This window comes from Mus caroli, chromosome 11, assembly GCF_900094665.2.
Source record: "Mus caroli chromosome 11, CAROLI_EIJ_v1.1, whole genome shotgun sequence".
NCBI lineage: Eukaryota > Metazoa > Chordata > Mammalia > Rodentia > Muridae > Mus > Mus caroli.
In genome coordinates this window covers 99,209,322-99,231,697 of record NC_034580.1, presented here as the reverse complement: position 1 = coordinate 99,231,697, position 22,376 = coordinate 99,209,322, and the positions used below count along the sequence as shown (strand labels likewise).

At 48.4% G+C, this 22,376-nt stretch overlaps 1 protein-coding gene across 2 annotated transcripts in view; it reads left to right on the top strand.

Annotated features, from left to right (window-relative positions):
• Positions 1–7,734: 7,734 nt before the first annotated feature.
• The window catches only part of Map3k14 (mitogen-activated protein kinase kinase kinase 14), a 48,290-nt gene continuing 33,648 nt past the window's right edge, over positions 7,735–22,376 (top strand). Inside the window, exon 1 of one of the 2 annotated variants that reach the window (XM_029484102.1) lies at positions 7,735–7,809. The gene's annotated coding sequence lies outside the window, so the exon portion shown is untranslated. The remainder of the gene's footprint in view (positions 7,810–22,376) is intronic. The other variant, XM_021176553.2, reaches the window with a different exon arrangement.

Below are 22,376 nucleotides of genomic sequence, written 5' to 3'. Positions count from 1 at the left end.
CATTGAATCCACACTCTGCTGGGCATTGAATCCAGGCATCCTCCAAAAATGAAGATTTTACCCTTAAACTGACTTCTATTTCTTTGCTTCCATGCCACCAGAATCTGAGTCTATTCTCTAGAAAGAGAAGAGGGAGAAGGGCAAAGGACTGGCTAGGTCCACCTCTCTCCCTGGACAGGATTGGGTAACACAGTCATTCTAGCTGCAAGGGAGCCAAGATATATTCAAACCCAATAGACCAGCACTATAATTAAATAAAGTTCTGATCATCCATGAAGAGTGAGACCCTCACAAGCAAATCATACTTTCAGCTAACACTCTATTAATCTTAATCAGCAGGCCGTGATGGTTTGTATATGCTAGGCCCAGGGAATGGCACTATTAGAAGGTGTGGCCCTATTGGAGTAGGTTTGGCCTTGTTAGATTAGGTGTGTCGCTATGGGTGTGGTCTTTAAGACCCTCATCCTAGCTGCCTCTGCCTAGAAGCCAGTATTCTGCTAGCAGCCTCCAGATGAAGATGTAGAACTCTCAGCAACTCCTGCACCAGGCCTGCCTGGATGTTGCCATGTTCCTGTCTTGATGATAATGGACTGAACCTCTGAACCTGTAAGCCAGCGCCAATTAAGTGTTGGCCTTTATAAGACTTCTATTGGTCATGGTGTCTGTTCACAGCAATAAAACCCTAACTAAGACATAGGCAGTGGGAAGCTACTAACTTATTTATTTATTTATTTATTTATTTATTTATTTATTTATTTTTGGTTTTTTTCAAGACAGGGTTTCTCTGTATATCCCTGGCTGTTCTGGAACTCACTTTGTAAACCAAGCTGGCCTTGAACTCAGAAATCCTCCTGCCTCTGCCTCCCAAGTGCTGGGATTAAAGGCATGCGCCACCACCATCTGGCTTGCAATTAACATTTTTGAATGAGAGAGTAACCATGTAAAAAAGACCGGCACATAGATGGATGGCTATAGCGGCAGGGCTCTTTAATCTCAGCACTCAGGAGGCAGATCTCTGTGAGTCTGAGGCCAGCTGGTTCTACATTAGTGAGTTCAGAATATTCAAAGCTACATAGTGAAGCCCTGTCTCAAAGAGAAAGGAAGGAAAAGAAGATGAGAGGAAGAGAGAGACAGTAATTGATCAATAGATAGATAGATAGATAGATAGATAGATAGATAGATAGATAGATAGATAGGTAGATAGATAGACAGACAGACAGACAGACAAAAGAAAGGATTGACACTGAAAAAGAAGCAAGATAAAGGATAGGAGGACAGACAAAGGGGGGTTCCAAACACAATGAGAACTGCTTGAAAAACAGGTCAGTGTGACTCAGCACAACAGAGGTGATGATGGAGATTGGGGTGTGTGTGTGTGGCAGTGACATCACTGACACAGAGACGTGTAGAGATGGCGATGCCAGGTGGTTAGAAGGTAGATACATCCTCTGGGCCAGTAGCAATTCTAGTTTGGAGCTCAGGCTGAAGGTCACAACTGAAGGTGTCAGTTTAAAAGTAAACAGCTCTGAGGAAGGAGCAGAGCCAACAGAACCCTCTCTCCTCAGCTCATGGCCCCAGATGCGCCCTCCATCTCTGGCCACATTCCATCCTCCATGGCTTCTTGCTACTGCATCTCTCCGTGTGGCTAATCTGTCCCAGATCGCCACTTTCTGCCACTGCCTTAGTCCAGCCCCATCACATCTAACCGGACTTGCTCTGCAACTGGCCTTCTGCTCTGTAACTGCCACACGGCTACACATTTCGGAAACTGACACTGGACTAAGATTCCATTCTAGTATTTTAATCTATCTTTTTCCTGGCCCTATCTGCTACTGTTGGTCTGCGTTGCCTTCCATTGACTTCGGTGTCAGCTACTCTCACTGTCTCTTACATCTGACATCCACTTCCCCGAATGGCTGGCTGTGCCTCATCTCCATCACTACCCCTTTGCATGTTACTTCGGCTCCCTGTTACTTATTTACCTGGCCTCCTGGTGCCCCTGGCCTGGCAGCAGTCAGTCTGAGAGGTACCCCTTCCAGGAAGCCTTCTTTGATCTTTCTTCTGTGAGCTTCCTTCACCCAGTAGCTCCTCTGCCCTTTACACTGTATTGCTGATCCTCCCAACCCCATGTCTCCCAGACCTCCTGTCTCAGTCATCACTGTCACCAAGGACTAGGTCAAGGGCCAGCTGCATGCTATGCACTCAAATTGATGTTTGCTGAATGATTCGACGAAGCCAGGAATTGGTGAGAACTCCAAGGGAAAGAATGCCGGAAAGCTAGGGGCTCAGAACTAAAACCTGGGATGCAGCTCAGTTGGTAGAATGTTTGCCTAGTGGGCACGAAGCCAGGAGTCCAATCCCCAGCAGAGAATCAGCAGTTCAAGAGCATCTTCAACCTTGGCTACAGTGGCCCTGTATTAAAATGAATAGGAATGAGCTGACCATGGGGGCACATATCTTAAATCCCAAGAAGTAGAGTCGGGTGGATCTCTGAGTTCCAGGTCAGCCTCATCTACATAGTGGACACTGTCTCAAAGGGAGGAGGAAACACACATAACACAACAGGGCCAGCCCCAAATATTGCTGGTTGTCAGGAGTTATGTTCCCTTTAATGGCCTCTTTCAAGTCCTTAGTCCTCTGGGACAGTCCTCCTGAGCTCCTAGGAGAAATTAGTCCTGATCCTCCCCCACACCTAGGCTGTGTGTCCCTGCTGTCTGGCCCTTACTCTCTCTGCAGCTAACTGAGCCCTCAGAGCTCACAGGCCAGCCAGAGGTTCTGCCAGGAAACTAGAAGACAGGAGGCAAGGAGAATCCATGTTCTCCCTCAATCCCTCTTCATCTGGGGTAGGGGCTGTGAAAATGAGTGACCCTGCCTCCCAGCCTCTGACTACCCCTGTCCTGTCTGGCCTTCCCACCAGGGGGCAGAAGTAGATTCCTGGTCACAAATGCCTTGTTGGCCTTTGCCATTCTTCTGTCTCCTGCATAACTCATTCCTCCATGAAACACTGTCCGAGCTTAGAATGCTCAGACATTAGGTGCTTGCGTGGCTGCACCTGCCTGATGCTGTACAGTCCATCCCTCCGTCCTCGTCCAACCCAATACCCCGATGACTACAGTCCTCATCTGAAGTGCCTTAGATTCCGCTACTCACTAGAGCAAAAGCTCCCTGAGGGCAGGGGGCTGGCTGTTTCCAGCATGACCCTGGTGTGCTCAGCACACCACATTGTGCAGTCCAGGGAGACAGGAACGGAGACAAGGGTATTTAATGGGAGCCAGATTAGCGGGTGCTCACAGAGAATGGAGATAGGCAGAGCCATCCTGCAGGGAGAGCGTGCGAATGGCAGACACTGGGAAGCAGGAGACAGGAGAGCCAGGAGGTATTGTTTAGCCGGTTAGTCATTTTTAGGCTGGGAGCTTGGTTGCATTTATGGGTTGAAAGGAAGACGCTAAAGAAGCAAGATATTTTATGGTGGGTGATGCTGAGGACTGGCTGTGGAATAATATGACATAAATGACTTCCCATGAGAATTAATGCCACCAGAAGGGTCAGGGGTAGTATGGAAATTTTTTTTTTGGTTTTTTTGAGAAGGCATCTCATGTTCCCCAGGCTGGCCTTGATTCCCCCATAGAGCCAAGGATGAGACCTTGAATTTCTGATCTGCTTGCCTCTACTTCCCGAGTGCTGAGATCTCGGGCACTGCTGTCACTCCCAACTTATGTGGTGCTGGTGCTGGTGATTGAGCCCAGCGGTTCACGGACACCCGGCTAGCCCTCTACCAACCAAATCATATCTTCAGATGCTACGGAAACTGGGGGTAGGGAGGTGAGTTAGAAGGTGGAAACTAATTGAGAATGGAGAAGAACAGGTGTCAAGTCCGGGCTCCCGCCGATGGTGCCAAAGTCAGGGAGGTGGGGTCTCAGGAAGCTATGTCCAGGTCTGATCTTGGTAAAGTCATCTTTGCCCAGTGCCCCATTTAGACGGCTCCACCGTTTGCCAAGGCTGGAACCTCTTCTTCCTCTCATCTTGACACTTCTCCTCTCTCCTCCCAGCTCTGTAGTTTATGTGGTGGTCCCTTCCATCACCCCAGCATGTGATAAGACGGGCCAGCAGGCAGAGGCCAGCAGGAGCATGCTGGGAAATGTTTAACAACTAGTTTTGATGGGGCAGTGCGAGTGTGTATATGGGGGAGGGGTACTCAGGTTTATGCTATTTGATTAATCCCCATTCAAGCTGCCAACAGGAGGTCACAGTCATCCCTCTATCTCCATATCTACTTCCTCCACTGCTTCCCCATGCCCCACCTAGATGTCTGGGGCAGGTCCACACGTGGGGGGGGGGGTTGGGGAGGGAGTACCAGCAGCACTAACACCATGACTGCAGCTCAGCCAGGTCCCTAGTGGGAGGAAGCATTACCTTTTTCTCCAGGAATGTCGGCCCCTAGGCCTAGGTCCTCTCTCCTGTCATCCTCACACCAGCCCTCCCCTGAACTTAGGATTTCACAGGAATGTGGGCCCAAGATCCACAGGCGCTCACATGCCTCAACCAACACCTTCTTACTAGATATGGCCACATGCCCTTAAACATCCTATAAGGGCAGGGCTTTTAGTAGATTGTCCAATATACAGTGTCATCCTGAGGTAATTCAAGGGCAGTTCTGCACTGGACATACTTAGTGTCTAGCTCGAGTGTTTTTGTTTGTTGGCTGACTGAAGATAGGGTCTTAGGTAGCCCGGGCTAGCCTCAAACTCACTCTGTAGGTAAAGATGGCATTGAACTCCTGATCCTCCTGCTTCCACTTCTGGGGTGCTGGGATTACAGGCGTATGCCACTGTATCCAGCAGATTTCTGTCCTTAATCTCTTAAGAGCCAGAAGCTGAGGAACGAGAGCAAAGGGTAATGACGCATGGGTGTGAGGACGCTGTGATGCAACCCACTCTTTTGCATGATGACATTAAGAATTCATTTTTTTACAAAGAGAAATGTAAACAAACAAGAACAGAGGCTGAGCTGTCCATAGTACATGCCTGCAATCCCAAGACTGGAGAAGTGATGGCTGGAAGACGTGAGAGGGCAGCCTGGGCTAAGTAGGGAATTATAGGCCATAGACCCCTTACTGAGGAACAAATAGGGAATTATAGACCTTACCTAAAAAAAATAAAATAATAATACTAATAAATAAGGAAGTATAGGCTACAGAGACCTTACTTAGAAAAGGAAGAAAAATAAAAAGGATCAGACTGTAGCTCCATAGGAGATTACTTGCCTGGGATATGCAAGGCCCTGGAATTGGATCTTCAGGTCTACAAAACAAACAGACCCTGCTATTGTTTCTTGTTTTTTGGTTTTTGTTTTTTTTGGTTTTTGTTTTTTCAGATTGGCATAGTCTTATTCTCGTGTTTCCAAACCTGAAATAGATGGGTCTGTGAAACCCCCTGAGTACTGAGAGGCCAGCACTGCCCCAGGTATGAGTCACCCTGCAAATGTCAATTATTTTATTTAAAGCTGAGCTGAAGTTGCACAAGTGACTCAAGGGCTCAAAGCCTGCCCAGACTGTCGTGTCTTAGAGCAGGAGGAAGTCAATTTTGCCCAAAGCTCTCCTAGTGGGTGGGTATTTCGAGAGAGGAGAGGGATGTCTCTGTCCCACCTCACCCTCTGGAGAGAGACAGGAGAAAAGTCGCTGAAACCAAGAAGCAAGCGCTGCTTTTCTCTAGTACTTTTCTTGCTAATGAGTCTATTGGTTTGTCCCCTGACCCCCCCCCACACACACACACACCTGCAAGCTGACCCTTCTGCAGACCTTTGAGTCAACATAAGAGTTGAGTCTGTTCTCACTAACACATCCTATTGAGTGTAGGCTTAAAGAGCAACCATCCCGATGGACTAGACAACGCACAAAAGGAACCCAGGACCAGAGACTCTGGTTGTCAAAAAAAAAAAAGGAGGGGTGAGAAGGAGATGGCAAAAGTGAGCTAGCCCTGCAGGGAGCGTCTGCAGATTCTGGGCCTGTTGCCCACATCTTTCCTGAGAAGTGCTTTGCCCAGAGTCAAACAGGTGGTGGGAGGGAAAGACAGACACCCAAGAGACCTGATACCAACCTGTACATCTGGCCCAGCTCTGCCTCTCTCTCTGAGTCAGAGATGCCAAGCCCTAGGGGTGAGAGGAGCGTTTTTTCAGAGGCCCCCAGCCCTTTTTATTTTCTTGCCTTACCATCTCTCAGCTGGCCACTAGCAGAGCCCAGATATGTCCCAGAAACTGACATATAGGTTCTGCATATACTGAAGTATAGGCTTGGTGCAAGTCACAGCCAGAAAGGCTTCCAGGGACAACTCTTGACACGGTTGACACTAACGCAACAATGGGCTATGGGCAACTGCAGGCTTTGCTCTAACGTATTTCTGGCCCAGGGGAGAGGGGTGAGCCTCTCAGGTTCTCATCCAGTTGGCTTTGTTTCCACATAGAAGTCAGGCTATGCAGCTCAGACTAGCTTCAAACTTGTCATCCTCCTGCCTCAGCCTCCTGAATGCAGGCCAGGTTGTGGGCTTTCCACATTGTCTAAATGAATGGTCTTCTCGGTGTCCAACAACAGATGTCGGCTTGAACTCACCTCCAGAAAGAAGCTAGGTCTGCAAAGTGGTCACAAGCAGACAGTGGTCTGGCCCTGGCTCAAAGCTTTCCAGACAGGCCGTTCCTTATTTCTCAAACCAGCCAAGAATATGGCTGCCACTCCCACCATACCACCAAGTCCCTGCATCTGCAGTTAGGATTCCTTGCAGAGTCCCTAAGGTCGCAGCACATCTTTTATTCTGGAAACATTTTTTACAAATACATATTTGTAATTTCTTATTACCAGTAAACAGAAGCTTGCGGTACAGTAGGAAGCCCATTAGCAAAGTTAGAAAAGAAAAAAAAAAAAAATAGCCATACATTCCCTACACTCTTTCCCGGCCGTGTAAAAAGGGCACTGTAGAGAGCACGTTTTCAAAGACCAAGTCTTCCTGACTCTGTAGTTTAGGATGGATCCCGTGCTCAGCACACACACCACGAAGCTTCTCGGGGTGGAAGGAGACTGTACCACATCTGCACACTCCCTTAGATCGGCGTTTCAAACCCGGTCTGTCCTACGTAGGCCTTTGGCTCCCCACACTTCTCGAGGGTAGGCAGAGCAACCTCATCTCCACACACTTTACAGCACCGGGCTCACTCTACGTGCTGCATAAAAATGTTTCTGGCCCCACCAGGCCCCCACGAAGCAGCCTCGCCCTCAAGCCGAAAGCAGAGAAACCCAAGACCTTAGAGCGAGAGCGCCCCGCCGTCTCCAAGGTAACCAAAGCCGAAGCCGGGAATGCCCACGCATGCGTACAGTCGCCCTTCCTTCCCGTAACCTCAAAAAGAATGCAGCCCGTAAGATTTGCCAGAAGGCGAGAGCGCATGTGTAGTTCAACCAACACCCTGGCCTCCTTCGCCTACAGCCCGCCCATCCACCCAGCCTTCGGCGCTGGATACCCTGGCCGGAAACAGTGCCCATTTTGGGGAGGCCTCGCTAGCCAATCGCTGCTGAGGAGTGGCCGGCAGGCCGACCGGAACAAGGCGTTTTATTGGCTAACTTATAGGAATGGGTGGGATCAAGGGTCGCGGTGCGGCCAAAGAAAGGAGGCGGGAAGCTAGCAAAGTCGCAGCCACGGGGGGAGGCGTGGCCCGGGGCGGGGATAGGCACGGGGGCGTGGTCGAGGAGGGGCAGCAGGGGCCCGGAGCGATCGCTGGCCAGCGAAGCGCCACACTCGCTTGTTTGAGGACAACGGCGCTCCGCCGGTAGGTGACTGGGCAGAACCCCGAGTCCTAAAGCGGGACTCCGAGGGAGCGGGCGGGGAAGGGGCGCCTCCCAGGCGGGGACTGGGTTGCAGCCGGGCTGTCCACGAGGGATGGCTGGGAGGGGTGGCCGGGTGTCTACGGTCTAACCCGCTCGCACGCTCAGCGCCATCAGCGCCACGCTCGAAACGCCGTGCTCGCCTGGAGCCTCCAGGCCGCGCACCCACGGGTCACACGCTTGCCCGGAACGCGCGCGGGTACTGTCTGCTTCCCTTTCCCCAACATCCGTGCCATCGAGTTCAGCCGCCCTACTGGCAGACCTGGCTCCTAAGTGTCCCCCAAGAGAAGGTGATCGCTCCACTGCCTTAGCAGTGACATGAGCCTTTCCCTGTGAACTACTTGGGATCACTTGTTCTGAGAGGATCACTGCTCTGGGCACTCAGAAGAGCAATGCTAGTAGCTGATAATGCTATCCTCCCTCCTCGATGGTCCTTACCCTTCTCTGTAATTCTGTGTTCTACTCGGGACTTTTGGAATCTGTTTATATGTACTAGTCTCGTCCTGGAAGCTCTTCGCGGCTCTGGCAACTTTCAGCCACCTGTCATCAAGTGAAAAGAAACATTTGTCTGAGGCAGAGATTCCCACCTGCTTTGGAGCCTCATCATGTTCATTAACTTTAGACCCCCCCCCCCCCCACTCCCCACCCCCCAGTTGAGATTAAAAGATGGCTGACAGCCCTAAAGGATGGATAGGGGTGTGCATGGGCTGTCAAGTGGATGAGTGGAGGAAAGTTTCAAATATCAGTGTCTTAATGACATGTTGTTGTTGTTGTTGTTGTTAATTGGAGACAATGAACACTAATTAAGGTATTAAGGTAAGGGCGCTAAAAGAATGAACTGAACGAGGAGTGGCACCATGACCAGTGGACTTCGGAACACTGGCGAGTATCTAGAAACATAGTCTCTCTGAAAGATTAGAGGATTGTATCCTAACTTCAGTTCTGCAGGGTTTTGCTTAGTAACTTTCCCATTTAGTGGTAGGTGTGGTGAGATGCATAGACTGTTGTCCAGTTGGTAAGCAAAGCACCTGAACCAGGTGCAAGGGATGATATACCTTGTCTGTGGCCTCAGAGCCATGAGTGAGGGCGAGTTCTCCAGATCCCTGAATAAGAACAGCATAACCTAACTTTGATAGAGAAAGGGGGGAGGTTTGGGGTGATCTTTTTGCTGTTAATGTGAGAGGATGCTTTGAAGGCTCTTGACTTGCTTATGATGTGTGTGTACATTTCCTCTTGTATTTAAAGTGATGTCAAAGGCAATTCCTTTGGATGGATGCCAGCTTTCTGAGTTTTTCAGACACCCTTAAGACATCTTGAAAACTAAGCATGGTGGCACATACCTGTAATCCATCATTGGGAGGCTGGGACAAGGAGGATCTGTTGTGACTTTGAAGCCTGTCAGGGCTTCATAGCAAGGCCCTGTCTCAGAACACCAGAGAGGAAAAAGAAAGAAAGAAGACATCCTGATTTATTTGGAAGAGTGTGATAAATTTCTCAGAACAGCTCATAATAATAGTTAGTATGTCTGACTTTAATTTTAGAAATATGTGACCAGCTGTACATACCCAGAAATACATACCAGAATTTTGTGAAATCAAACAGTACTACGTGATCAGGCTTCAGGCTTCTGGTCATTTTCGGATTGTTTTGGGGGTGGATGGAGCAGTTCTGAAAGTTGTTGGTTTTTTTGTTTTGTTTTGTTTTGTTTTGCCTCTGGTGTCTGTTAGAGTTTGTGGGAGTGGCACCACAGACAGAGACTCTGCCAAATGAACCTTTATCTCAAAAAAAAAAAAAAAACCTGCCTGGTTTTGCCATTCATTCTTGGCAGATAGGAGTGTGGTTCCTCATTTTGGTTCCCCTGATGAACACTGATTCCTTTGTGATCGGCTCGGGCTGGAGAGGATAGGGCTCACCCTGATTGGTTGCTCCACCCTAGACAACTGTTGTGAGATTTTTGGTGAGTTCTAGGCTTCATTCTGAGCTAGGGGCTGGGAGGAGATGGGTCGGATGTAAAACAGATAAAAGCTCAGATCTACGTGTGTTCCTTTGGGCCATTCCCACCCACCCCCACCTGTGAAGTCACTTTTAGTTTCTTTTTTTTTTATTTTGTATTTATTTATTTATTTTTAACTTCTTGTCTCAGTGGACAGCACATGGGCTTCTTACAGGTGCTTCTCCCCCCGCCCCCCCCCCCGGGAAGACCTGATTGGCTTGACAGATTTTTTTCCCCCAAGAAGAAAAAAGAAAACTGAAAATCAAATTCAGACCCAGTAGCAGGTCAGCTCGCTGCACATGCAGACAGATAGACAGACAGACGGCTCCTCCGATAGCGCCCATCGGCTAGATGCTTTTTTTTCTTTTTTTCCTGGCAAAAGGTTAAAATGCAACTAAAATTCTGCTTTCGTGATTAATAAGTCACTACCGCAGTTGTGTGTGACGCTTCCTGTTTGCCCCGTTTTAGCCCCGTTTCAGTTACACTGGAGACCTCTGAGCACCCTGGGCACTTCTGGTGGCACCATCGGGAGGTGGGTGGGGAGAGGGGTGGGCTTGGAGAGTTGGATAAGTCAGCCCTCCCTGCACACCAGGATCCCGAATAAGGGAAAGGAACGGTGGCGTGTCTTCTCGGGTAGGGCGAGCTGTTCGAGTGCGAGCACTCTCTGTTCACTTGGTAAGGCCGACTGCGAGGCTGATGCTGTGGGGTAGAACGGGAAGGCTGGGTGGAAGGCAGGCAGTGTGGGAGTGAGTTTCAGCAGCTCGGACCCGGGTGCTGAGGTAGGGGCCTGAGTTCCAGCTTCCCTCACTGCCTGAGTGACGGGACAAAGGGAGCTTTCCTCAGAGACCTGTGTGCTCCTGCATTCATGCTTAAACTGAGGCCCCTCTCCCCTCTTGCCATTTCAGAGTCTTTCATCTTGAACTCCCTGGTAGAAATCCTTTAGAGTTACGTTCATGGGGAATAATTTTGTAGACAGCCTTTCTGTGTTCTTACAGTATAGAGAGCAATGATGTTTAAAATGGGGACTAAGTAAAGCAGACAGCACTCCTTAGGAATTTGCTGTCATGCCTAGAATCTAAAGTGACTTTTCTTGACATATACATCATTGTTTTATAACACTCACGTGCTCAAGAATCATAAGCCTACCTCCCCCCACCAAAAAAAAAAAAATCAATTTTGAATCCAGTCAATCCAGAGAAGCAGTCTTAAGTATCCACTCATCAAAATGAGTCTTCATTGATCTCTCTCCGTAGTGATTGTCGATTCTAGTCATTATTAAAAGCCTACCCTCTGAACAAGTGCAGCTATGCTCATTTTCCAGATGTGGAAACTAAAACAGAAGGGTCAAGTGCTCTGTCCAGGGAGGGAGCCTGTCCAGCAGGGCCACCACATCCACGATGGTGGTTTATGTTGTCAGACAGACCTGGGTCAGGGCCTGTCTGCCTGTGACTGTGTGTCTGTGTGCTCTCAAGCAAATCGCTTTTGGGAGCACGGAGAGCCTCGCCTGCCAGTGGGGTCAAAAACGTTTCATGAGGCCCTTTCAAGGAAAAGAAAGGAGAAGATCTGTATGCTGGGCTAAGGCTCAGTGGCTACCACTCTTGTTGTTCATTGTCGTGGTTGTTATGGTAGTAGTAGCAGCCGCCGCCGCTGCCGCCGCCGGTTACCACACTGTGACTAGATCTGTCTTCTGTAAGATAATGTCAAGAAAACTCAGAGTGCCTGACAGGTCAGTCATTTCTTCAGCAGGCCCGCCAAGGACTGCTTCCCTCGCCTGGAGCAGTTAGCTGTCAAGTGTTCCTAGTCTTAAAAAAAAAAAAAAAGAAAGAAAGAAAGAAAAAGTATTGTATTTATTCATTGTGTGTGCACATGTGTGTATCATAGCACACGTGAAGGTTGGAGGACAGTTTTCAAGAGTCACATCTTTCCTTCCACTATGTGGGTTCCAGAGAGCAAACTCGGGTCTTTGGGCTGGACTGCGAGCATATTTACTCGGTGAGCCATCTCGCTAGCCCCTGGTTCCCCCAGGCCTATTCTGCATCCTGCCCTCACTCTACTTCAGGTAAGCCTAGAAAGACCTAGGCTCTGTCTGCTCCGAGTTTGCAGTCCTAGATAGGGGTCACCTGCAGACCAGTGCCTGCCTGGGAGATTCCCCCACGTCCTCCATGTGGTTAAGTGGGTCCCAGACTAACCTGGGTCAAGAAAGAGATTACTCGTAGAATAGAAACCACTGAGGACTTGTCCTTTGTTTGGAGGACAAGGAGACAACATTTGGTTCTTGGGGGGGGGGGCGGGGTATGGGTTTCCATCAGCACATGGCACCCCACTTCTTCTCCATTTCCCTTTAAAACTGTCTTATCTCTCGACCCAGGTCTGAGATCCCTGGCTCTAGAGTCAAGCACTTGCAAATTCTGCTTCATATAGCATGGATCAGGGGTGGGGGTGGGGAGAATATTAAATTCCTTTCTCTCTCTCTCTCTCTCTCTCTCTCTCTCTCTCTCTCTCTCTCTCTCTCTCTCTAATACAAAACAAAAATACCGGCTCCCACCACGCTGACATTCTTTCTAAACGGCATTTGTTTTCTCTTGGGGAAGCTGTCTTGATAGGCGAAGAGTCATTTCTAAAGCGAACCTAGTTTTTAGAAAAAATAAATCACCGGATGTCAAGCCTCGTGAGGAGCTTGCTGGGACGAAAATGAAAGCAGCGGCAGGCCCAGGGTGGCACTTGCCTTCAAGGCTGGAGGTGAAGGCAGAGCAGGATCTGGACCCTGCTCAGTCACTGGCCGGCCCACAGCCCGCCTGCGTTTGACAGGTGCCTTAGTCATTTTTCAAGCAACTTTGTTTAGGTGAGGGGAGAACTTTCTCTGGAAGGTGAATCACTCATGCAGGGGTGTAGGTAACAGGCCGTTTGTTCCCCAGCCCAGTTGCAGAGGAAATCCTGAGCAGACCGTGTTGAAAAGCCCTGTGCTATAAAGATCACCCTCATTCCAGCCCAAGAGCTAGGATTAGGGAGCAGGAAGCTTATGGGAGGCTCCTGGAGCTTGCTGACTGACAGACCCATCCCCTGGTGGGTCATGTGGGCAGGGCACAGAGCCCAGGTCAGCAGTGTCACCAGTCCTGAGTCCAGCCACCTTGAGGGTGGAAAATGGCTCACTTCCAGTGACAATCAGCAGAGCGACCAGAGTGAAGCTTTGGCCCTGGGGAACTGGGAAATCCCTTGGCAGAGAGTTAGAGATACAAACTGCTCTTGGAGATGAGAGATTTGGGGAGAACCCTTTTCACCCTTGCCTGCCTTCTCCTCACCTGAGTTGGAGGCTCCCCAGAGCTCCAGGGGTTGAGAAGGAACACCTGTTGCTCCCTGGGTTTCAGGGAGCTTGAGGGAGTTGGAACTCATCCCCTCAGTTGTCTCCACTCGCCAGGGTCGGCATCTGGACCCAGAAAGAAGTATCAGAGGGAAGGCCTGAGCCACCCTCCCCTCCCATATTCCGGTGGCCAAGGCTTCTGCTGATTCTTATTCCCGAGAGCCATCCATAAGCAGTGCCCAGAGATGGAGGGTCTTCCACAATGTGTTCTAGACTGTGTACTTAATGCCAGTCTGTGGGTCCAGGCCCATCCACAAGGTGGACTTGACTGTTCAGGGTCTCAGTAGGCCTGATAATCCCTTGCAAGTGTACTGATTCCCTGGCACAGAGTCCTCCCCAGTACCCACATCCCCAGTAAGATGAGGTAACTAGCCATCCCTTCAACTTGCTTTGGACTGACATGGCTATAAATAAATAAATAAATAAATAAATAAATAAATATTTTAAAAATCCTAGGCCTTAACCACTCTGTCAAGAACAAGTTATTAGAAATATAGAATAGCACTCAGGAGACAGAGGCAAGTGGATCTCTGTGAGTTGAAGGCCAGCCTGGTATACATATGAGTTTCAGGAGAGCCAGGGCTGCATAGTGAGACCCTGTCTCAAAGAAAAAGAAAAGTAAGGGAGGGAGGGGGCTGGGGAGAAGGCGCAGTGGCTACAGGGCCTGCTCTGCAAGCTAAAGACCTGAGTTCAAAACCCACATAAAAAGCTAGGTACGGCATTGTGTTCCTGTAATCCCCGGGCTAGGGCTGGAGAGGAAAGATCCTGGAGGCTCCTGGGAGAGAGAGAGAGAGAGTGCTTGTTGACACCAGACCCAGGAGCTACCCCCTAGCAAAGGCCTTTTATCTTATTACACAGCCCCTCTGTCTGTTTCCCCCTCACTAACTCCATCCCTCTTGGGCTCCCTGCGAGCTCTGCAGGGCCTGGGAAGGGTGGCACCTGTGTGGCTTCTGTCCTGCGTCTAAGAAAATGTAAACAGAAAGCTGTTTGTCTGACTCCCTTCTCCACCATAAGTTTGATGTGGTTGAAAGGAGGCCAAGGTTTGATAAGAACATACAGTCTAGGTAGGGTTACCCGGAAGTCTCAAAGGTTGCCTCCACCTTTCAGGCACTTTCTTCTGCCCCTAAGCAGTGTCTCACCAAACTCGGGCCTTGAGTGACGGTCACTAATTGACTTTTGAGGTTCCACATCCACTGGGCAGCAAGGAGCATTTGCATCTTTCCTGTCTGAAGATGTGGCATGTCTCCCATGGCTGACCAGTGACCAGAAGAGCCTGACTAGCCAGTGTGATCCCAGCCAGACCTGCGTGGCTCCTCGCCAGGAGAGACCTTTGAGGGCAAAGCATGACATCTTATCTGGATAATGACACCATCACCACCCCCAACATGCAAAGAGCTGTTACAGCTGATCCTTCTGGTGACCCTGGCCTTTTCCTTTACTGACCAGAGTTAGGAGTTGCTGGGGAGGTGAAGAAGGAAAGAGTGTGGCCGGCCCCAACTGAGGGTGTGATTGCCAGTTAAGATAAAGCCTGGAATGTTTTGCTTAGGGGAGTTAATGGGGTGAACAGCTCCCTGAGCCCAGCAGTCTTACCTGTTGAATGCTGTGGCTTGAGAGGCAAGGATGGCCTTATAGACAGAAATATAAAAGGAGTGCCCTGCACCATCCATCCATCTTCTCTGTAGTTCATTCCTGGTGGGTACTGGGTGGGTCTGAGGGCCACAGACTCAGTTAGAAATAAGTGGGTCACCAGGTCAGTGTTTAGGAATGGTGGTAATGATGGGCTCAGCATCTAGCTTTCAGACTTCCTTACTGGGATGCAGTCAGAAATACAGTCACCGATGTGGTCCCCTTCAGCAGCCATAGGCAACTTCCCCTTGAGCTAAGTGATCAGACATTGTGAGTACACAGATTCCAATCCTGACAAGCCCCCACAGTCTATGGCCCTCATCTAGTTAGTCATTTTATTTGTGTGTGTGTGTGTGTGTGTGTGTGTGTGTGTGTGTGAGGGGTAGGAGGGTGTATGCCACTGTTCACATCTGGAAATCAGGGGACAACTTGGTGAAGTTGGTCCTGCTTCTCCCCGCCCCCCTCCAACCCCCCAGCTAACCTACAACTCACTGTGTAGTTCAGGCTGCCCTCAAACTTACAGTGGTCCTCCTGCCTCTGCCTCTTGAATGCTGCGATTATGGGCATGTACTACTGCATCTGCCTATTTAGCCGTTCTTTCACTCAAGGAATGCTGGTAGAGAGTGTTAACTGCCAGGCTCTGGTAGGTGGGTCACATACGCATCCCACTGGTGAAGGTCCAGCTTATGATCCCTGACCTTACAGTGCAGAAGCAATAGACAGTCCCTAGAAAATTCTTCAGTTTTTCGTCGGATCTCTTCCTGAGCCGGTGATGTACGCTACAAGACCATATTGGGCAGTGGCTCAGGGCCATAGCTCCCTGTCAGCCTATAGACTGACATATCCTATCATGAGGGAATATAGCCAGTACTACAGAGTGCTATGTTGTTCATCTGTAATGTTCACTAAGCCATGACATTAGGCATAGCCTATGCATTTTATTGTGTTTTCTACTAGTGGTGGTTTCATTGGATCACATACCATTGAGCGTGCGTTGAAAGAACAAAGTGAACATGGGCACTTCTGTCAAAGAACTCACCCTGGAGGGAAAGCGGTGTCCATGGAGACATGTTCCTGCTTGAGCTAGTGCTGTCACACAGAGAGCTTCCTCACAGGAGGAGCCCTCCACCCCTACCCCAACCTGCCGTGTCTAAGTTGGAATGCCTCAGCATCCCTCTCCTCCTAGAGCATCTCTCTGCCTCAGCATCCCTCTCCTCCTGGAGCCTTGTTCTGCCTGTCAGCTGGGAACGGGAGCTTGCTAACACTCTGGAGTCTTTAGCATGTTCAGAAGTGAAGGCGCCATCAGCACAAAAGCACTCTAATACAGTCAGGTCAGAAGTGCACAGTGCTTGGTGCTGTGTGGACCAGAAGCGTGTGCAGATGGTTCAAGGCCTGACCCACAACAAGCCTTTTGACAACCAGGGTCAGAATTCCAGGATCGGGAACAGGAAATGCTCTAGTTTGGCTTGGTTACCATCATTTTCTCCCCCGGCTAGTCCAGCACTTGGAAAACGGAAAACGGTATTCACTGAGTAGAGTAGGTGTTTGTCATCAAATAAAAGCTTAAGGTGCAAGTCTAGACTCCTGTTGGTCCCTGTTGGTCTGGGTGAGACAGTGAGTGTGCCACAGGCTTTCCCTGGTTCCCCTCCCCTCCCGGAGGAATCAGTCTGAGGTTCTCTCAAGAACATATCTTTCATATAGCCCACCTCAGGAGAGAGCACACTTATGACCCCTTAGTGTAAAGAGACATGTCAGAGGCACCCCTGGCATTTGTGTCTTCAGCTGATCACTCCGGATAGTTTCTCAAAGAGTATGTAGGGCACAGCTTCTGAAAGTAGGTCATGGTCAGGGCCCCAGAGAATGGACCACGCATCTCCTCCCCCCACATCACCCCCCATCCCCCTGCCTTGGAAGTCTTCTGCAGAAAGCCAAGTTGTTTGGTTTTCTTGTTATTCTGAAGTTCCTCAAATTAGTTCCTCAATTTCAGAACCAGTCATCAGTGACTACAATGACCTTAAAGCCTCCTCCCTCCTAGGGACACAGCCTGGTTTTCCCTTATCTATGAAAGCCCAAAGCCAGTCCCACCTGTGTAAATCATATCAGCCCAGAAAGGAAGGCAACGGAGCAGGATTAGCCATGCGTAGGGAACAGCTCCTTGTTATGAATCATCCCAAAAGGTTAGAGAGGGTTGTTTCACAACACAATTGTTACTTCCAACGATGACCTCAAGACTTGGCAAGATCCTCAAGTACCTTTTGGTTTATCAAAGAAACTGGTTTTGAGGTGACTCACACTTGACTCGGGAGGCTGAGGCAGGAAGGTTATGAGTTCAAGGCCAGCCTGGGCTACAGAGCAAGACCTTGTTTCAAAAAAGCAAAACAAAACAGAACCAGGAAGGGAGGGAGAGGTTGGGCTGTGGCTTAGTGCAAGGCAGGGTTGGGTAACACAGAAATCTTTGGAAACAGTTGAATGGTGTGTACTTCAACTCCCATTTCATGAGAATTTCTAGTTATAGGAAATGTCCCCATATGCATATATGAAGAACACCTAAAGTATGTTTGCATAGCATACATAAAATATTCTTATTGTTTATGGTATAGAGTGAAGTGCAATATAGTTGGTTTTTCCCTCAATACCGCTCTTCACTCCACGTTTCTCTGACTCCACAATGGCTACTGTGGATCAGAGGTGCCCCCTTGCTGTGCCATGCTTCCGTTTGGCACTGGCTTTCTTAATGCAGTTTTTGCAGGTTGATGTAAAATGTCATCGTAACACTCTTCTTGAGGCTTATCCAATGCCCTATGTCAGGGTTTTGAAGACAAAGTATTGACCATATGCATGTCATGGCAGTGGGTGCTCAAGACTTTGTTAGAAAACAAACGAACAAACCAAATAGTGGCCTAGACTCAAGAAGCCTAGGACCGGACTTTATAAAAGGAACAGCCAGGATGGACCTGGTTATAGATCCATTCCAGGATGATATCCTTGTCCTCTAGCCAAGGACACAGCCTGCCACAGTTTCATCTTGGAGTCTGCTGTCTGCTCCTTTTCCTAAACCATAGGCTGGCTGTTCACCATTGGCCATGGAAATGCTTCTTCCTTGGTCAGTCCTTGGGGTTCTCACGCACAGATCTTTGGGTTGTAGCAGCCTCTGTGTTTCAGAGCCACCTTTTAAAGCTCAGGTATTAGATAGAAGACTCAGTATCGTGGCTAACAGTGGGCTTTGACATAGAAGTCCTTCATTTATATCCTGTTGCTGCCTCTTCCCTGCAGTGTGACACTGTGCAGGTGACCTACAGACCCTCAGTTTCCTCCAGGCATGGTGGCTTAGGCCTGCAACTGCCAACTCTCGAGAAGCAGAAGAATCATACGTTCTAGGCCAACCAGGATACATAGCCAGACTGTCTCAAATGAGTATACAAGTAAATAAATGCAAACGAAGGAAATAATGTTAACGTCTTGCTCAGACTCATGACGATTTACAAAGTAACACATGGCATCCCATAATACAGAGTGATCAGTGATAGCTGCCAGCATGAATGTCCATGCACGTGGACCAAAACGTGATTGTATGGATGCAAATGACAGCAGATACTGGAAACACCCAAAGACATGACAAGACAACCGATTTGAGCCCTTCTGTCGAGGTCATCATGTGTCACCAGGTCATTCCATCAGTCTGTTCCATGCTGAGACCTTGCCAGTAGAGACAGGTTAGACAGGGGTTGCAGGGGGCTCTTTGGAACCACCCTCAGATGTGTTCCTTTATTTAGTGACAGCTCTGTCTCTCTGTTCTCAAAGTCGTCCTCCTCCTCCTCTCCCTCCTCCTCCTCCTCTTCTCCCTCTTCCTCCTCCTCTCCCTCTCCCCCCCTCCTCTTCCCTCTCTTCCCCCCTCCCCCCTCCACTGAGAGCGTCTGTTTGAGACCTTCAGTCTGATGTTAGTGCTGCTGACTAAGGAGGTAGGTACCAGCTCAGCACAGGCAAAGCCTTTGAAACAGCTTGTGTTTCTAGTCAGGAAAAAGGCTGTTCATTTTGTGGCAACTTTCATCTCTCTCAACTTCCATCTCCCACTAGCAATGCATCTGCTGCCTGCCAGGCTCTGAACTGTATACATTATTGTTTCCTGCAGCTAATCCTTCAGTAAAGCACTGTGTGTCATTTGAGACTGCCTTAACCATCCAGTAAAACACTGTGTCTTACTCAGATGTGAAAGGCCAGTGATTTGCACCTGGATCTTCAGTCCTTATCTTTATGTGAATAGCCCTTCTCTAGCATTAGTTAGTAAGTAATATGACGGAGCAATTACTGCCAAGGCCATACTGTTCTAACACCATTCATTTAAATAAATATAGAATAAATGAAATGTAATCAATCTGCCCATTTTCTCCCTGGCTGGATTAGAAATACTTTAAGGGCTATTTAGCAAATAACTAATATCTTGAGGACCACCTGACTCCCTGAACCAGGAGATAAAGAGAGAACCCACTAACAAAGGGTCGTCGGGAGATTCCAATCCCAGGAATTAGCCACTCAGAATTATTTCCCAACTGTACAAAAAGTCTGAACACACATAGGCTTTTTTGTGGTACTACTTCCAAATGAAAATCTGGAGACAGAGCTCATCCATAGAAGAATAGGTGGATAGCCCGTAACACTGCATAAATTCCTCTTTAGGGTGTGTGTGTCTGTCTGTCTGTCTGTCTGTCTGTGTTTGTATATTGTCTGTGTGTATCTGTGTGTGTGTATCTGTGTGTGTGATGTTTGTATGAGTATGCCTCTGTGTGTGTCTGTGTGTGTGTGAGTATGTCTGTGTCTATCTGTGTGTGTCTCTGTGTGTATGTATCTGTGTGTGTCTGTGTGAGTGTGTTATAGCTATCACCTTTTACTTCCTGAATCACTACTACTAAAACTCACAGTCCCCAGAGAGAATATGGAAGAGAGTGAAATGAAAACCAAAACCAGGAGAGAGGTGCTCTCATCTCCAGCCTCCTTCCTGTCCCTTGAATGGTTTGACATGAACCTTTGTATCTGTGCATGTTTGGGGTCAGCCTAAATTTATCAAGTCCCACTCCCAAACATGCCTCTGTGATTCTTGTATCCTACAAAGAGGTCCTTTTTTGGCTATAGCTTGTTTTCATTATGAAAGTCATAAAACTACAGAGAACATCTGCGGTGGGGTGTGGCAGGAATAGGTACTGGTGATCCCCTCAGAAGAAGGCAGGAAGGGTGGGAAGGACTTAAGCCTCTTATGGTAGCTCTCTCTCTCTCTCTCTCTCTCTCTCTCTCTGTGTGTGTGTGTGTGTGTGTGTGTGTGTGTGTTGTTTGTTTAACCACTTGAAATTGTCTATAAAAATGGGGAAGACTAACTCATTGAAGAAAATGTGAGAAAGTTATAAAAATATTAAAAAATGCTAAAACATAAGTCTATCAAGAGAATCTCTGTTATATCTGCCAGTGTCTAGATTGTTTTTGTTTAAGACAGAGTCTCCTTATCTGTTTTTATAAATGCTGATGTAGCCGGGCGTGGTGGCGCACGCCTTTAATCCCAGCACTCGGGAGGCAGAGGCAGGCGGATTTCTGAGTTCGAGGCCAGCCTGGTCACTTTGTAAAGTGAGCTCCAGGACAGCCAGAGCTATAAAGAGAAACCCTGTCTCGGAAAAAAACCAAAAAAAAAAAATAAATAAATGCTGATGTACTATAGAAAGAGTGGGAAATGGCTCAGTGGTTAGGAGCACCAGCTACTTTTGCAGAGGACCCAGGAGTTAGGTTCCTAGCACCTACATGATGCCTCGCAACTGTCTGTACTGCCAGTTCTGAGGAATCTAACATCATCTGTTTGCAAGTGCTAAGCACACACAAGGGCAACAGATATGCATACAGACAAAACACCCATATACATAAAGTGTTTTAAAAAGGACACACACACAAAACAAGTACTATTCGGGGTCAGAGTTTACATATAATTTTTTTAAATTTATTTTTATGTCATGTGCATTGGTGTTTTGCCTGCATTGTTGTCTGTGTGAGGATGTTGGATCTTCTGGAATTGGAGCTACAGACATTGATGAACCTGAGTCCTCTGGAGGATTCAGCAGTAAATGCCCTTAACCACTGACCCATCTCCTGCACCTATTTATAATTCTATATCCCTTTTTAACATTGTCTCTAATAATATTTGTATTGTTAACATTGTTTGTTTGTTTGTTTTTTGAGTCAGGGTTTTTCGTGTACCCTTGGCTGTCCTGGAACTCACTCTGTAGACCAGGCTGGCCTCGAACTCAGAAATCCGCCTGCTTCTACCTCCCAAGTGCTGGGATTAATGGCGTGTGCCACCACTGCCCGGCTATTGTTAACATCCTAATAAACATTTTAATGGATGTGCTGTAATTTCATAACTAATTTCCCCATAATTATGTTTTTCTGGGTTTTGGTTTGTTTTTAGGTTTTTTTTGTATTTTTGTTTTTTGGTTTTTTGAGACAGGGTTTCTTTGTGTAGCCCTGGCTGTCCTGGAACTCACTCTGTAGACCAGGATGGCCTCGAACTCAGAAATCCACCTGCCTCTGCCTCCCAAGTACTGGGATTAAAGGCGTGCACCACCACACCCGGCTATTTTCTGGATTTTTATTACTATAGAAACATCCTGACCATCTTCAATTGTGTATCTCTTTCTATGTTCCTGTTTGTTTCATACCAAGATTAATTCTAAGTGATGTCAGTGTAGAACGTGGCTACTGTCTTGTATAATGTGCTACTGCCCGGGTTTTCAGCCTGTGTCGACTACATTGGATGAGTGAAAGTGAATGAGGGTCAGAGTAAGGAGAGGAAAGAAGATGAGATGCTGTGGGTTGTCAGAGCGGCTTCCTGGAAGTGGAAGGCCTGAGCTTCCTCTCTATAGGATAAGCAGGAAGTACCAGGTGGCCACACAGGAAGAGAGCCCACTGGGAGACCCGTAGAGTTAAGTAGCTAGAAGATTGTGGAGAGATCTGAGCAGCCAGAGCCACGCCCCAGTGTTTAGGGAAACCGTGGTCACAGAGAGTATAGACCACAGACTTGGGACTGGACCCATAAGCACTGCAGAGCCAACAGATTTCTTTGCACCTGAGGTTGTCTAGAGGACATGGTGTTTTACGATGAGCTCAGCCCAGATGGGATGGGCGGAGGTTAGGGAGAGGATGGAAGTGGCCGAGACCTACTCTCATGGAATAGATGTGGGTGATTATCCTGGAGGGTATCAGTCAGTGTCACCTCAGGCCCTGGCCAACCAGGGCTGCCAGATGTGTGGTGGGGACTGGAGGGCTACCGTAAACTTTATCCTACACACTTCTTAACCCAGCCACTGACTTTGTGGAGTTGTCCGTAAGGCTGAATAGTTGTAGGCATGTGAGTGTGGGCATGTGAGGTTCCTTTTTCATATAATTGATCTGTAAGAATTTAATGATTAATGAGCCTTCACATTTCATACCCTCATTAGTGGGAAGTACACAGGAGACATCTCCCTCCAGGGAGCGCGCTTCAAGCTGGCCAAGGAGGCGCT